Below are 14,834 nucleotides of genomic sequence, written 5' to 3'. Positions count from 1 at the left end.
CTCAAGCACAGCCACTGAGAGCTGGTTGCCCAGGGCCACGTTCAGATGGCTTCTGAATATCTCCAAGGATGGAAACTGAACATCCCTGGGCAACCTGTTCCAGTGCTTGGTCACCTTCACTGTAAAAAAGTGTTTCCTGATGGTCAGAGGGACCCTCCTGTGTCTCAGTGTGTGCCCATTGCCCCTTCTCCTGTCACTGGGCACCACTGGCAAAAGCCTGGCTCTGTCCTCTTTGCACTGTCCCTTCAGGTATTCATGAACATTGACTTGACTCCCCTGAGCTTTCTCTTCTCCAGGCTGAGCAGTCCCAGCTCTCTCAGCCTTTCCTCACAGGAGATGTGTTTCAGCCCTTTCGTCAGCTTTCTGGCCCTTCACTGGACTCTATCCAGTATGCTCATGTCTTTCTTGTACTAAGGATCCCAGAACTGGACGCAGTACTCCAAGAGGGATCACCTCTTTTGACCTGCTGGCAATACTTTGTCTAATGTAGCTCAGGACACCATTGGCCTTCCTTGCCACAAGGGCACATTGCTGGATCACAGCCAACTTGGTGTCACCAGGCCACCCAGATCCTTCTCTGCCAAGCTACTTCCCAGCTGGGTGGTGGCCCCCAGCAGGTACTAGTGCCTGGTGTATGTGAGGTTGGTCTTCCACAGGTGCAGAAGTCTTCAGTTAGGTGGCTGAACTGGCTTGTCTTCAACCCCTCATGTTGCAAAAGGAGAAACAAAAGCTGGTGATGCATTTTTGTGCTTGTAGACACAATGGGCCCAGTGAACTGCTCAGAGGACGAAGCTGAGGCTTGTAATTACTAGCATTAGTATTCCCGCAGTTGCCAGAAGAAGCATCCAGCCCTCCTGATGGGTTCTTGGAAAATCAAGAAGAGGTGCCATAATCTGCAGAAAAGCAAGCAGAAGAGAGAGACCCATCTTCCCTGAAGGCTGGAGTGGATTTGAAAGCAGGCAGCAGCTTTAGAAACCAAAAATTATTTTTCTGAACAAAATAAGAATGTCTTTTGTTCCCATTTGGCCCACTGACCTCTGTATCACACTTTTTTGACCTTCTGTTTCTGTCCTAATCAGGTATAGAGATGAAAGCATACATATCCATCTCTACAGTCTTCCTAAATGCCTCTGATAATCCCTTTCCATTTTTCTGAGAGCACTTCCTAGGTTCATGAACGCAAACCCTCAGCTTCGATGAGCAGTGGTCTCACTATCACAAAAGTGTTATGCTAATTCTGCCATATCCTCTTGGCTCACCATTGCTGTGCTCCCAGCCATGTTCCTCCTTGTTCATACATCCCCTCTGCTGCCTTGTACCCCTACCGTCAGATCTCATCCTGTGGACCGTGGTAAACCTAACCAACTTCCTCAAGCTTGTAGAGGTCCTTCTTGTCCCACCAATGTCCTTGCGTGGGCCATTCCTCTTTCACAAGCTATGCCAGCCTCCATCCCACAAACTACTCACTGGCTGCCAGATAATACCCCAGTTCACTTCAAAACACTACCTACCAGGGGCGGTCTGCAAGGGCCAGACACACAAATTACACCACAAAGCCATGTAAGAAAAACATGGATGGTGTTCTGAATCCATAAAGATACGGGAAAAAAATTATAGCTGCTGTAAGTCTGAGTAGCCTCCTTATTCCAGGTGACCCTTCATTATAAGTCTGCAGGGGAAGCCCTATGCTCCTTCAAAGTATATGACACCTCCTTGATGACCTCAACTACCTACCATTTTTAAGGGCATAAGAACTGAACTAAAACATTGTACAGATTTATCCAGAATGATCATTTATTGCTGAAGCAGGATTCTGTTCTACACAAAATGGAGTTTTCTCACACAGAGCAAAATTTCATGATAAAACAGCTACTGCTTCATAGAAGTATCTACTTTCAAAGGTTGAAACAAGGATAAACAGAGCCATCTTTCCTCCTCTTTTGCAGCTGGGCTGTGATTTGCAAAGTCATTTTACAGCTTTGAACTATATGCAGAGAGTTGTGCCAGTAAACCCCTAGCAGACCCACTCAACACCCACCTTTGCGAGCAACCTTACTCTGATATGAAAATAAAACTCACTGTACTATGTGATATTTTGTTCTTCCATCCTAGATCTTAGGTTTTTTGTGATTTTCTTCTCTGGAGCTCCTAGCCCTGGGACAGCTACATTTCTTCACTTTTTACAGCGTGCAAAATACTTCAGGGTCCTTCAAGGTCAAAAGCATGGTGGCCAACTCCTTAGTCTTTCCTGCCTGCCCTGTCCCTCGAGGCCCTTCATGCCACGCTCACCAGTGCAGTACAAGATCTTGCTCACAAAAGGGCAATGTAATCCAACAGTAAGGCTGCAGTGTTAAGCATGCAATGTTCAGGAAGCACGGGTAGGTTCTCTCAGCCATGCAGCCAGGCCACCCAATGCTCTATCACTGAACTATGGCCCTGTCACCCTGATAGCTGAACTCCCTCATAGGTGGTAGGTATGGGTGGCAGGGCTGTGTAAGCACCTAGTCCCAGCTGATGGTCTGAAGCTCTGCAAGAGCCTGGGAGATAAGGAGCTCAGGGGAGTTTTAACCTTTTGATAAGGTGCTCCAATATTTAGAAGGGCAAGTGTTCTTGTTCCCTTCCAGACATCTTCTAGGAGATGCCAGTTTTTATGAGCTGAATATGAACATTTTCCTGGAGCTGGCTTTGTGCTGTGTTTTTATTATCCACCTACTGAACTCCATGAGTCAAAAAGAAGCAAGAACCCATTATACCTCTTATGTTCAACATAAAGTTACCAAGAAACATGGACGAGCAAAGAGTATCAGTGTCCCCTCTGTATGTATCTCCTGTGTTCTAACGTCTGCTAGAAAGCGTAGCAAAGAAGCCAGCCCTGAGTATTTCAATGCCTGGAATCACAAGGAGGATGGGTGGAGCTTTCTTGTTTTGTTTATTTTAAGTTTTTTTCTCTTTGGAAACAAGCTGAAGTGATGAGCTATTATTTAAAGCTGGCCCTTTTCCAGGCTGTGATGTCAGAACTCCAGACAGCGTGGAGGTTAAGCTCAGGAGAGAGTAAATCTTGTGCTTTTGCTCAAACAAATGAACAATAATGCTGTTGCCTGGCTTTCTGGCTTCCAGAAGAAAAAAAAAGGGGGGCGGGGTGGGAGGGATGTGATTTAGTCTGGATTGCTCCACAGTTGCAACGGAGTCAGCAAGGTCGTGTTTAAGTGAAGTCTCTCACTCCCCTCCCTGCAACAGTTCATATGCCACCGCTTCAGAAGTAGCACAGTCTCAAGAAATGGGATGGGTCTTCATGGTTTAGAACTTTAAAAATGATTTTTCAAGTGATTCTGAAAGGAAAAAAGAGGACTTTTAAAACTCAAGTGATGTCATAGGCTATTTTTGGATATTAAAGACCCAAGCCAGCTTGGTGAAAAGCCCATGAATGGCAGTAAGGTGGTCTAGGTGGAATTTAAGTCCTGTGAACATAGTCCTCTTGTTTTATCTAGTGTCCCTCTCCAAGCTTGAATCTGGCAACAGCAGTGGTAATAACATATGGGCAACTCCACTGTCTAACAGGGGTGTTGCATGCCCTTCTTTCTGCAACTTGATGAAGATAGACCATGGGGGAAACTCCCTGTGTATCTGGTGTGTAGCACTTGCCACATCTGATCCACTGAATTTACAAGTAGGAATATGTTAAATTAATTGTGTGACTGTAGATACACCAGTTTGGGATGCGAGGTGCTACAAGCTCTACCACAGACACCGTCTGTGGTTGTGGTCACATCACACAGTGTCCTTCAGGTCTTTATAAACATTTAGGTGTAGATTTACCACGGAAGACCATGCATACTTTAGACCACTGGCCAGCTGCTTTTTGTGATGTTCCTGCAGACATTTCACCTCCGTTTACGTGCATCCCCTCTGCTTCAGACCCAGGCAGACATTATTTCTCCCCCTTGCTTAACAGCACTCTGAGATTTGAGGGGCATCATGAAATGTAATCACCTCTGTATCCTTCAGATCTTCACTTCAGGAAACTGATAGGAGCCTGTAGAATAGATTAACTGGATTTGGGTTGAAACACAGCCTGGAGAGCACCAAGTGGCCTAACAAGCACCTCTTGCATATAAATGTGTCTTAACAGTACAGAATTTTTTGTTAAGCAGATACTGTGGCTCCTCTCTCTACTTCTTCTGCAGGCTTCCCTGGTGATCACAGATGGGAAGAGATGTAGTGACCATAAATGGGAAGAACTTTGGTTCCAGAATTGAGAGAGGGATATGACGATTTTTTTGTTCATTACTGTACTCTGATAATAAAATAAGATAACAAAATCATGCCTGGATTCCCAGTGACATATAAAATTGGCATTGTGAGGTGACATGCTAGATAGAGTAATGCTTACAAAAATTTCCTTGGGGTCTTCATTTTGATGAATGTATTTAATTAAACATTATGGATACATAAAAAGATCATCAACTGGACTAAAAATACTCTGAACAAAGAACCACAGAAAATAATGGGTTTGGTGTCTGCCTTTGTTTACCCCAGGCAAAACTGGAAGTCTTCCATTTGTTTGTATTAGTTTTAGTGTTAGTGAAAGTAGAGAACCACTGGTCTTGACTCACCAGTGGTTTCCAAGTGCTGTCCACAGACCCCTCCAGTGGGTGTGGGAAAGATCCTTACCTATTGTCAGTCAGCTGAAATTCATAACACAGATGCTTCTAACTCCACTAATGCAATTTTACAGCTGCACAAGCTGGAGAAGGTTGGAAATCACAAGGTCCAAATGCTCAGCTGGTGCAAGCTGATAGTACTCCATTTCAACGTCAGCAGACTTGGCTGTCTCCCCTTGGCTCTATCAGGAAAGATCTCATCATTTGCCTTCGTTGTGGTTCTTTGTACTCACAGGGATTCAAAACATGTTTAATCAAGAAGCCACATTTGCTGGGCAGACAAGACTCTGCTGCAGAGCTATAGTGCATCTAGGGTCAATGTTACCCGAGCAATGGTTGATAAATCAGGCAATCAAGTTGGCAGACCTGATCCTTACAGTACCAGTGAAGTCCACAGCTTTTTGTACATTTTGGTGTTCATATATCCAAAGGCTGAATACAAAAAGTGTGGCACAAAGCCAAATGTTCTGCCTTTTCCTGGACAAAAAGTGTGTGAGTGAGAGAGGGAAGCTGCAGGGGGTTTGAGGATTTTGCCCTTAGGCTGCCCTGAAGCACAAACTAAACTAATGAACAACTTTGTTCTGAAGCAGCCAAACTACAGTACCTCTCACACATTGCATCATTACTTCTGCCACAGGAGTTTCTACACTGGAAAACTGTATTTTAGTCAATTTTTTTTTTTTTGGTAGAAATTTATTTTTCCCCAGAATATTTATTTCTGGTGAAGAAACCCCCTTGGGGATATTCTATAGAGCCTGCTGTAGGCAGTGAACGGATACAGATAATACAGATAATAGTGGGTTCCGTGTTGTTTGTGGAAGAAAATTGTTCCTCAGAATGGGGAATTTGGGAGGATCATAGTCTGATTCATCTGCTCTGAATCACCCCCTGCAGCCCTTTAACCCCCCTCCACTGGCCAAAGGAAGTTAGTCTCCTGATTATGAACCTAGCATGAAGCAACCCATATATATCGGGGTGGCATAAAGCAAAAGATGATCTCCAGCACTGTGTGTGACTAGCCTCATCCTGTAAAATATGAAGCAATACAAAAGAAAAATTCTCAAAGCACAAGTTGCTGAGGTTGCATCCCAAGTGAATTGTCATTGACAGTGCTCACCTTATACACATTACATTGGACGAGGCCATAGCTAGTGGATCAATTCCTGCACCTGGATCAATTCCTGCACCAACATCCAGTTCAGGATGCACCATCCCAGTACCAACTGACATTCAAATACCCTTTCTCATTCTTTGGGGTTTGTGGGCAGGGCCGCATACCTCCAACAATGTCTCCTTGCACTGCAAATGATTCTGCAGTCTTCTTGGGCAAAAGCCTCGCTAGATTTGCTGCACAGAAAGCTCAGGAACAGTCATCCTGGGAAAAAATGGCTCATGGAGAGTATGATACCAACTCAGGCGGCACATGGTTGTGTTTGGAGAAAAGATTGTGAGTACACCCCAGTCCTGCAACCTGACACACCAGGGACCCTGGGACTCACCCAAACTGGGTACTGCCACGAAGAAGATGGAGAAATGATGTAGGATAACTGGAGTTTTGGGATCTGAAGAGTTTATCATGTATCCTAATGGGCTGCTCAGGAAAGTGATTGAGTCACAATCTCTGGAAGTATTTACAAGACATGTAGATGTAGTGCTTAGGGACAGGGTTTAGTGATGGACTTGGCAGTGCTGGGTTTACAGACAGACTTGATGATCTTAAAGGTCCTTTCCAACCTAAATGATTCTATGAAAATGTCCGTGAAGGCTGTCCCTTTCAGAACCCTCCTCTCCTCACCAGCTCCGGGTTGTTCTACAAAAGAGACGGGGCCCAGGCACCAAAGGCTGCAGCCCACCACAGAGACAGCTCTCAGCACACTAGCTGCAGCCCAGCTTTTAGAGCAACTTCCCACTTCACTGTTAGTCTGTCAGTGGGAAATGCTATTTGACAAGAACAGTGCCTCTGGCTCATCTCTGAATTTCTGCATTACCTGTAGGTGAAGGTGCTGCTCTTTTCTCATAGGTCAAACAGTGACTACTCGTCAATTATGCAGCTTGTCATTATCAGCACACCATTCATTTGTGTGTCAGAGAAAGCAACCACACTGTAAAAACTGGATCCAAGCCAGCACTTGGTGCTGGTTCCTCTGAAAGGAGACTGTCATGTTTGTATCCAGACAGAGCAGAAAATACCATGCTGTCAAAAAAACCCAGCTCCAGATTGCAGTTCCTTTTACATACAAAGCTTTGGTGCACACCAAACGACCTACAGTTTGTGGGTGGGCAAAGTCAGTTAAAGCTGACTGATTTGGTTTTGGCTTTAAAAACAAGGTAAAGCAGCACAGAGCCAGAAGATCCAGTAGTAAAGAAAGGCAAAGTAAGCATCTCAGTGTCAGAGGAAGGGGCTACTGAAAGCTTTTCATGGGAGCAAGACAAGGAAAGGTCTGCGTCTTCCCCTCTGCAATAAACCCCCTGAGTCACCCAACACAGAGCCATCGCTGTGAGGAATTTTGCTCTGCTTTAAGGGGAAACTAGGAGAAAAGGACATAAAGGTGGGAGTGGGCAAATTTCTCATCTCATCCCAGCCCCTCCCTCTTCCAGCTCTGAGGTCTTCACTATCACATACTCAGCATCCAGCTACTTATAGCACTTTAATTCTTTCATGAAGCCCTACTATTGACACGACACTACCATAAAATGACTAAAACTGTTATCAAGATCTCATCCCACAAGCCCCTTGAAAAATTTGGCAGGAAGGACTGTGCTTTAAAGACCTTGCAGTCTACTTGGGCATAAAAGAGCAGGGAAGCCTGTGCATACAGCAAGTCAGCAGAACAAGCATGATGATTTCCTCCCTGAATGATGCACCACGTCCCAAGAAGCTCAATTAATAAAGCTGAGCTTCTCTTGTCAGGGTGGGACAACTCATCCCTAGTTGGTGGGAACATTTGCACCAACTGGATATGACAGGAATAGACTCAGTCTTTGATTTTCATTCCAAGCTAATGTCAACATATTAACACTGAAATCTTCATTCAGCTTTAATTATTGCTAATGAAGTTAAACTCTGTGCACTAAATAAGTCTACCTTGCCAGATCCTTATGTAAGAGCAGGGTTTGCATGCCCTGATGTAGGCCAGATGTTTTCTGCAGTGCATTAAAAAAAACAACAAAACAAAAAAACCAACCATACCAAAAAACCCAACCAAACAAACAACAAAAAACCCAAACCCCAACCTTCTCCAATGACTGAAAGTACATGTTTTGTCCACATCTGTTGAAAAGATTAATGAATCCTCTTGAACTTGGTTTACTGCAACTCACATTTGTAAATTACAAACATTCAATTGTTCCCAAATATGTACCAAATTAAAAAAAAAAATATGCTGTTGAGTTTTCAGAAGCAGTAAAACTAACCAGCATGAAAGAGGAAACATGGCTGAAAGTGAAATTTAATCTCAAAAGGGAATTTCATATCAATCAAAAGTTTTATTCCAAGGCTCTCCAGGTTAATCTCTATTTTGATATTTTCAACATCACCATTTGAAAAATGCTAATATAGGGCAGGGCTGTGAAACACTCCTTCATCTGGGAAGATAGTGGGAAAACTTGCGTATCAGCTCACTTTTCCAGGCAGACTGCTCAGCCACTCAGCCAGGGCACCATTCACCCATGCTTGGATTTCAGCATTTCTTTCACTTCAGTGCTTTGTCACTGAACCCCTCCCAGCAAATAAAAATATTTCCGCTGGGCTTACTGCTGTCCCAGACCTGACCCAGCTTTTAAGGGCTTTGCTCTGTGCTGTTATATTGTCAAGTTCCTCTTTGCAGTGACTCCCAGTAGGCTTCTGTAAGATGAAGATAGAATGAGCAGGAACTATTAAAGAGGAGCAGACGTTACTTACTTAAATGATTTTTCATCTTTGGACCATGTATCCATTGCCCATTTAGCTGTGTGGTCTGTGTCTTCATTCACTCTGCCTGCTCTCTTGAGCTGTTCCAACTGTAAGAAGGTGCAAGGTGCCCATATCAAGGATTAAAGTGTCTCTGTTTTCAGATGATCCAGGGTTAATAGCCGAGGCAGGGAGCAAGCAGGCACAGCAGTACAGACGTCTCCCGTCTGAGTGTATGGATATGGAGGGAGGAAAAGACTTTTGGAGCAAAGTCCAGGCTAGTGGGGAAGGTGAGAATGAACAGTAACTTCAGGAAGACAGACCAGAAGCTGGAGGCAGGTTTTAAACAATGAGACTATTTAGGAACTGTCTGTGATTTTATGACCAAATCAGACAGTCTGTCTCTCAGTTTGCTACATCTGCTGGGCTAGGTGTTTTTTCAGGGGCTTTTTCCATGCTCTTGTAAGAAGGGACCATTGAGGTCACAGGGGTGATGTAACCATCCAGGGGATCCTGGCACAGGTACAACTATGCTTTGTACTGGGAGGGAGGAAGAGCCTCCCTGTCTGCTTCTATCAGGGCAACACATCTCACCAAGCATAAGACAGAAAACATAAAAAGGGAAGCATGATCCCTGTTTCCCCTTCCACAGCGAGTATCCCTGCAATGAGCTAAGTGAGTATTTTGTCAAAGCTAACAGTTCCTAGGTTTTGATTTAACATGAGAGACTGTGTCAGATCTCAAAGTAAAGCAGAATAACCCCAATGTAGCACCAGTAAAGAAACCAGCACCAGTGTAGCACTGACAGAAAGCGTAACTGCTCAGGCGTGTCATAGCAGGTGCTTTCTGTTGAAACAGGTTCTGTTTCTTGCAGTTTGAGATAATACTTGACACCACACAAATCCTCCTCCATATTTCCAGTATTGTATTCAGTTTAGTTTCTATTAACAAGATAAAACCATTGAATTGAGTCAGCTGGGAGCAGAGCCTAAATGCCTGTCTCCAATCTTCAAGCATGCTGCTAAGTGCTGACATGAAGCTGAGTAGTCCTGGAAAATAAGGATGAGGATTTGGGGGCACTTACTTAGGTCTGTTCCAGGCTCAGCAGGTGAGTCTGCGTGAGAGCCATCAGTTTGTATGGTGCAAGTTAGTCACACTCAGATCACTTTAGCATCCTTGAAAAGCTATACAGCCATGGTAGAGGGTGATGCGCCTCCTCCTGAGCTAGGTTATTGTCAGTCTGTCAGTAGAATTTTCCCCTTGAGGCATCAGTTTCTCCTTTTCACTCTAATGGAACATCACAGTGACTGGCTTAGAGTGAGACATCTCATTTTAGATTTCTAAGAGTTAAGGAAGGTAAATACCCCCAAGTAAACTCCTTAGCGCAGTATCTGTAAAATGAGAATAATGATTCTGTGCAACTCAGGGAAGCTTCAGCAGGGAATGGTTGAATGCATAAGAAAGCCTCATGGGAGCGTGTGAAATTCTTGATAATGATGTATGTCACCCCAACATTCACAAAGCCAGATAAATCTTTGCTCATGAGTTTTGATCTCATCAGTAGATTTGCAAAGCAAGATACCCAGGACTGCAGTGAGTAGGAGGGCTTGGCTGGAAGAGCAGGACTGCCGAGCAGCCATGCTGTGATGCATCATTCAGAGCCAGCCTGGAGGGACAGAAACTTACTGTCAGACGCATGGTGGGAGGTGGTAGGGAACTTGCAGAGCAGCTCTCCTCCAGCCAGTCCCTACTTCTGCTGCCTCTGCTCTCTGGAGGATGTCTTGAGGAGAGGCTTCAAGTCCTCTTTGAATTATGACCTTGATTTAGGAGATCATTTAGCACTTTGTTTGCCCTTGTTGGGACATCATCCCTCTGATCTTGAAGTGGTGGAGGACAACCGCAGCAGCCCATCTGTCCCTTCACTAGTCTGCTCACCCCACTCCCCTTGCTGCCAGGGGTGTCTGCCCCTCAGCTAGAGTGCAGTGCTTTAGGTGTATTTTCTGATGCATTTTGTCTGGGAAGTGGAGCGGAGAGCACAGCTGGCAGGACCTGCTGAATAGAAGTTGAGTTGCAGTGGGACAAGGAAGCAGCCCTGCTCTTGGCCAGACATGCCTTGCTTCAGCTGCATTCTGCCCACAGCAATTTGCAAGGTGACTTCACTAACATGTTCCCTTGGAGGATGCAGCTGCAAGTTTTTTGACTTTAGGGCTATTGTTGTTTATGCCGTTGTCAATGCAGAGGCAGGAATGGTGTGGATGAAACCCAAGGGAAACCCTCTGCTAATATCCTACCCTGAAATGACAGGAAGGTCAGAGCTAGTTTCCCTGCATCTGCCAGAGTCACCCCCCTTTCCCATCCCTCCCCCTGCTCTGGGGACAGACAAACTGCCCATGCCAGAGGCAAGTTAGTTCCAGGATTCATCAAAAGTTTCTGAAGAACAAATTTTCTGATGCAAGAAGCCAGATTGCACAAACAGGCAGATGTTTGCAAGCTAATGTCCCAAGGAAGATTAAAATCCCAAGACACATTTTTTCATAGCTCACATCTCAACTGCTGTCAGGATGCTCAGATTGCTCACTGGGGACAAAATATATAGAATTGACCAGCAGAGACAATAAGAGGTGGAAATTTCCAAATGCCACCTTCCTTCATGATGAGAGATGGGGTTTGTTTATAGGGAACCACGAAGGAATGATCCTCATTCATCAAGACTGCAGCAGTGCCCTGAAATCCCACCGGAGACTGAGGGCTTGATATCTATAGGAGCAATGAAAGTCTTCTCCTAATCTGTGAACAGATAAAACAGAAAAGGACCTTGTTGCACTTCTGCATCTGATTTGTGTCAGACAGTGTGGGCAACCTGCTTCTGCCATCCAAGATGGCTACAGCCACTTGTGTCCCTTTTTATTTTTTACTTGTTCTTTTACTTTCATCATGCATCCTCGTTCAAGACATCACCTCAGCTTTTCTTTGGGAGTTCTAGGACACATTTCAATTTATACTGAACCAGCTCTTCCTTGTAACTTCCCACCCAAAGAATTATTTGTCAATAAATCTCTATAACCCAGCAGGCTGAAACATCTTTCAAGTCTCCAAGGTTTACATCCAGATTGGGCTTTGCAGCATGTTATGACATCCAGGAAACCAAGGGTGGATTAAGTGGCCAAGGGCTTCTCTTAAAGACCTGTAAGATCCTTATAAAGTCATAGCTTTCCACCCTCATCATCCAAAGAAGCAGGATGACTTATATAGACCCTGCAGACAGATCAACAGGTAGGCAGATCCAGATTTACAAGGGTATGATGTTCTTCTCTCCCCTTCTGGGAAATTATTCAGGTTTCTGCATAAAACTAATATACAAACATCTACACATCCTAACACATACTGTAAAACTAGCTTTTTTGTAATTTGCACATACAGGTTTGCAGTGCAGTTATGTGACTTGCCCTAGTTCCTCAGTCCCACGAGACAAATAGAGTTGATTTTCCCACCAGCCGCATGGGCGCTCTGTGCTAGTACAGCAGTGGCATACAGAGGTAGAACCACGGACCTCTTACAACAGAGGATGTTTTTTTTCCAACATGAACGTGAAAATACAAGTGTGCAGTCCCCTTTTGGCCCTCCCTTTCCCCAAATGCATTTGGGACACAGGCTTTTGTTAGAGCTGGTTCTGAGTTTTGGAGCTCCCTGGCTCTAAGTAGTATCACCTTAGCTAGCACCTCTCATGCTCATGGATGTGAGTATGGAGAACTCCTGAACTTGACACAGTTGCTTTTGATTTTTCTGTCCTGTGATAATGTCAATGTATACAACAGAAAAAGGGATACAGGTTTTTAAAAGTTAGAAATTAGCATAAAATCATAGGATCATTTATGTTGGAAAATACCTTTGAGATCATCAAGTCCAACTGTTGAACCATATTCTTTCCATATTTCCAGGTGTTACAAGTCTTTCTTCTCCACTTCTGTCCTTTCCACAGGTTTTAGAGTTCTTCAGTTTCTGTGCATTTCGGTTTTGCACCTGATGCTCCTATCGCTCCAGGACTAAAAAGCTTTCCCATGGCTTTAGGCAGAAGAAAGTGTAAAAATACTTTATTCAGCCACTGAGGGGACTGTCAAAAGTTGTATCCAACAAAGATGGCTTCATAAACAGGGTCAGAGAACAGTTGTACCCAATAAGATGGCCTTGGCATAACTATTTATTTCAGCAAATATGAGCCTGCAATTCTAGTTATGTAGTCATTACGCAAAGGACTGCATGAGACCTTGATGACTCACGCTCAGTACTTTGAACCAGCCCCTGAGTTAATCTCTTGATACCATTGCCTAAACAAAACCAGTTTCCATTTTGTCGCATATAATGCAATTCATTAATGTCACTAGACACATGTTGGCTGAGGAAACAGCTCCCTTCGATTTTTGGAAGGGACCCTGGCCTCCAGTCCTTAGCCTGTCTGTCCACCTGTTGTCTTTCCAAACAAGCCTGGGATAAGCAACCCAGCCAAGCAACCGAGTGCCCAGTTACTGGAGCGAGACTGCCTGGAGCCTTACATGAAATATGCTTGGGAAGAGTCCGAAGCTTGAAGCCAAGGCTGGTTAGGGAAAAAAAAGCTCCTATTTTGGGTGCCTTTGCTGAACATTCCACATGAAGGAATTTCCTCATTTTAAGAAGGAACGTGAAATGGTCACACACAATTAAACTGACAATTTTATATTTTGATTTTGTGTGTGGTCTGTTTATACCCATAAATCTGCATGGCAGGTCAGGTGGTGAGGAACGTCCTAAGGACAACTCTTAACCATATCGTCCTTGTGAATTTTCTTGCTCATGAAAACAAAGTCTCACAACCTTGAAGGGCAGGGATGGAGCTTTACCATCTTATTTTCTGTACCTATTATAAGAACATCCTTAGAGGTTTTCAAGTGTAATCTCTAAAGCAGAAAGAAAGAGAGAAAGAAAGAAAACAAGGGGCGGGGGTGGGGGTGGGGGAGATTCCCAAGCCTCCAGGATAATAGCAGCTCCAGCTGCTGCAGATTATTATCTTCCTGGGATCATCAGTCTTTTCTGAAATGCCAACTAACCTGTGTGTGACTTAGATTTCACACAGCAGCTTTCAGCAGCATCACGCCAGAGTAGCTAAGTAACCACAAGACCTTTGCAAAGCTCTTGCTATTTCACCTTTTATAATAAATAAAATAAGCCAGGACTAGTCTGAGAACCTGCTGCCCCAAAAGAGGTCAGCTTTATACTTTGCCCAGTATGATATGGAAGACCCTTAGCTGGAATAGGCTGAAGGTGTGTGAAGAAACATTAAAAAACAGACAGTTTCATCAATCATAGGCTGGGTCCTGCCTCCATGTAATTTATTAGTGAAGATGCAGCAATAGGATGATGTGAGAGTTTCTTATTTTCTCTGTGCACGGTAAAAAAATCAGCTCTTTGTGTCACCAAACTGACTTGCAGAGGGCAATTTCAGTTACAAACTCGGCCATTGACCCAGCACAGGTAGTTTGCTTAGTCCTCTGCCTTCCCAGTCCAAACCAACATGGTGAAGGCAGCGGTCCGTATCTTCTTTGCCTCTAGATGTCTCAGACTTTTAACACCTCAATGCTGTGCACATCACATGAGGGCATCCCTCAGAGTATGGGGTAATTGTCTCTGTTAATAATGGTCTTATCTTCCCCTTTCTTGCACCCCTTTTTGGTTGTCTGGCTCCAGGGGGGTGAGAAGTGCTGATTTTCCCCATGCCTGTGCTGTGCTAAACACAGGTGTCCCGCTCTGACCATGCATTACTGGAACATCAGTAACAGCAGTGTTGTAGTGGCAGGTGCTGGGGTATGACATTCAAAAGTGTTGCCTGATGCACTGGGGCAGGAGGTCTGGAAATACTGCAGAGCACGGCAGGGCAATACAAGCAGCACCACAGCTAGAAGCACCATCCTGCCAAATCTCCCCTATGATGCAGAAGTCAGGTTTAGGTTTATGGTACCTTTTCATTTGCAGTTCCCTTTAGGAATCCTTCCACATCTCTGGGATGGATTTAATTGACTTGCCTTCCTTGGTCATCAGTAAAACCTCTGAGCTTTCTCTCTCTTTGGACTTTATTGTTCCCTTTCACCAGCCTGTTTCCTCCTCATGATTGTTTTGGCCTTTGCTGAAACTTATAGCCACGTTATTCACCAAGCACGGACAACCTTCTGTGTAATGACTTTTTTCACCTCTTTCTTGGCTTCTCAGCTGCTCCATGTCCTCACTCCTCTTTTCACATGTGGAAGCAAAGAAGC

This window comes from Falco naumanni, chromosome 1, assembly GCF_017639655.2.
Source record: "Falco naumanni isolate bFalNau1 chromosome 1, bFalNau1.pat, whole genome shotgun sequence".
Lineage (NCBI taxonomy): Eukaryota > Metazoa > Chordata > Aves > Falconiformes > Falconidae > Falco > Falco naumanni.
The sequence above is the reverse complement of the archived record's forward strand: the minus strand, read 5'-3'. Positions refer to the sequence as shown.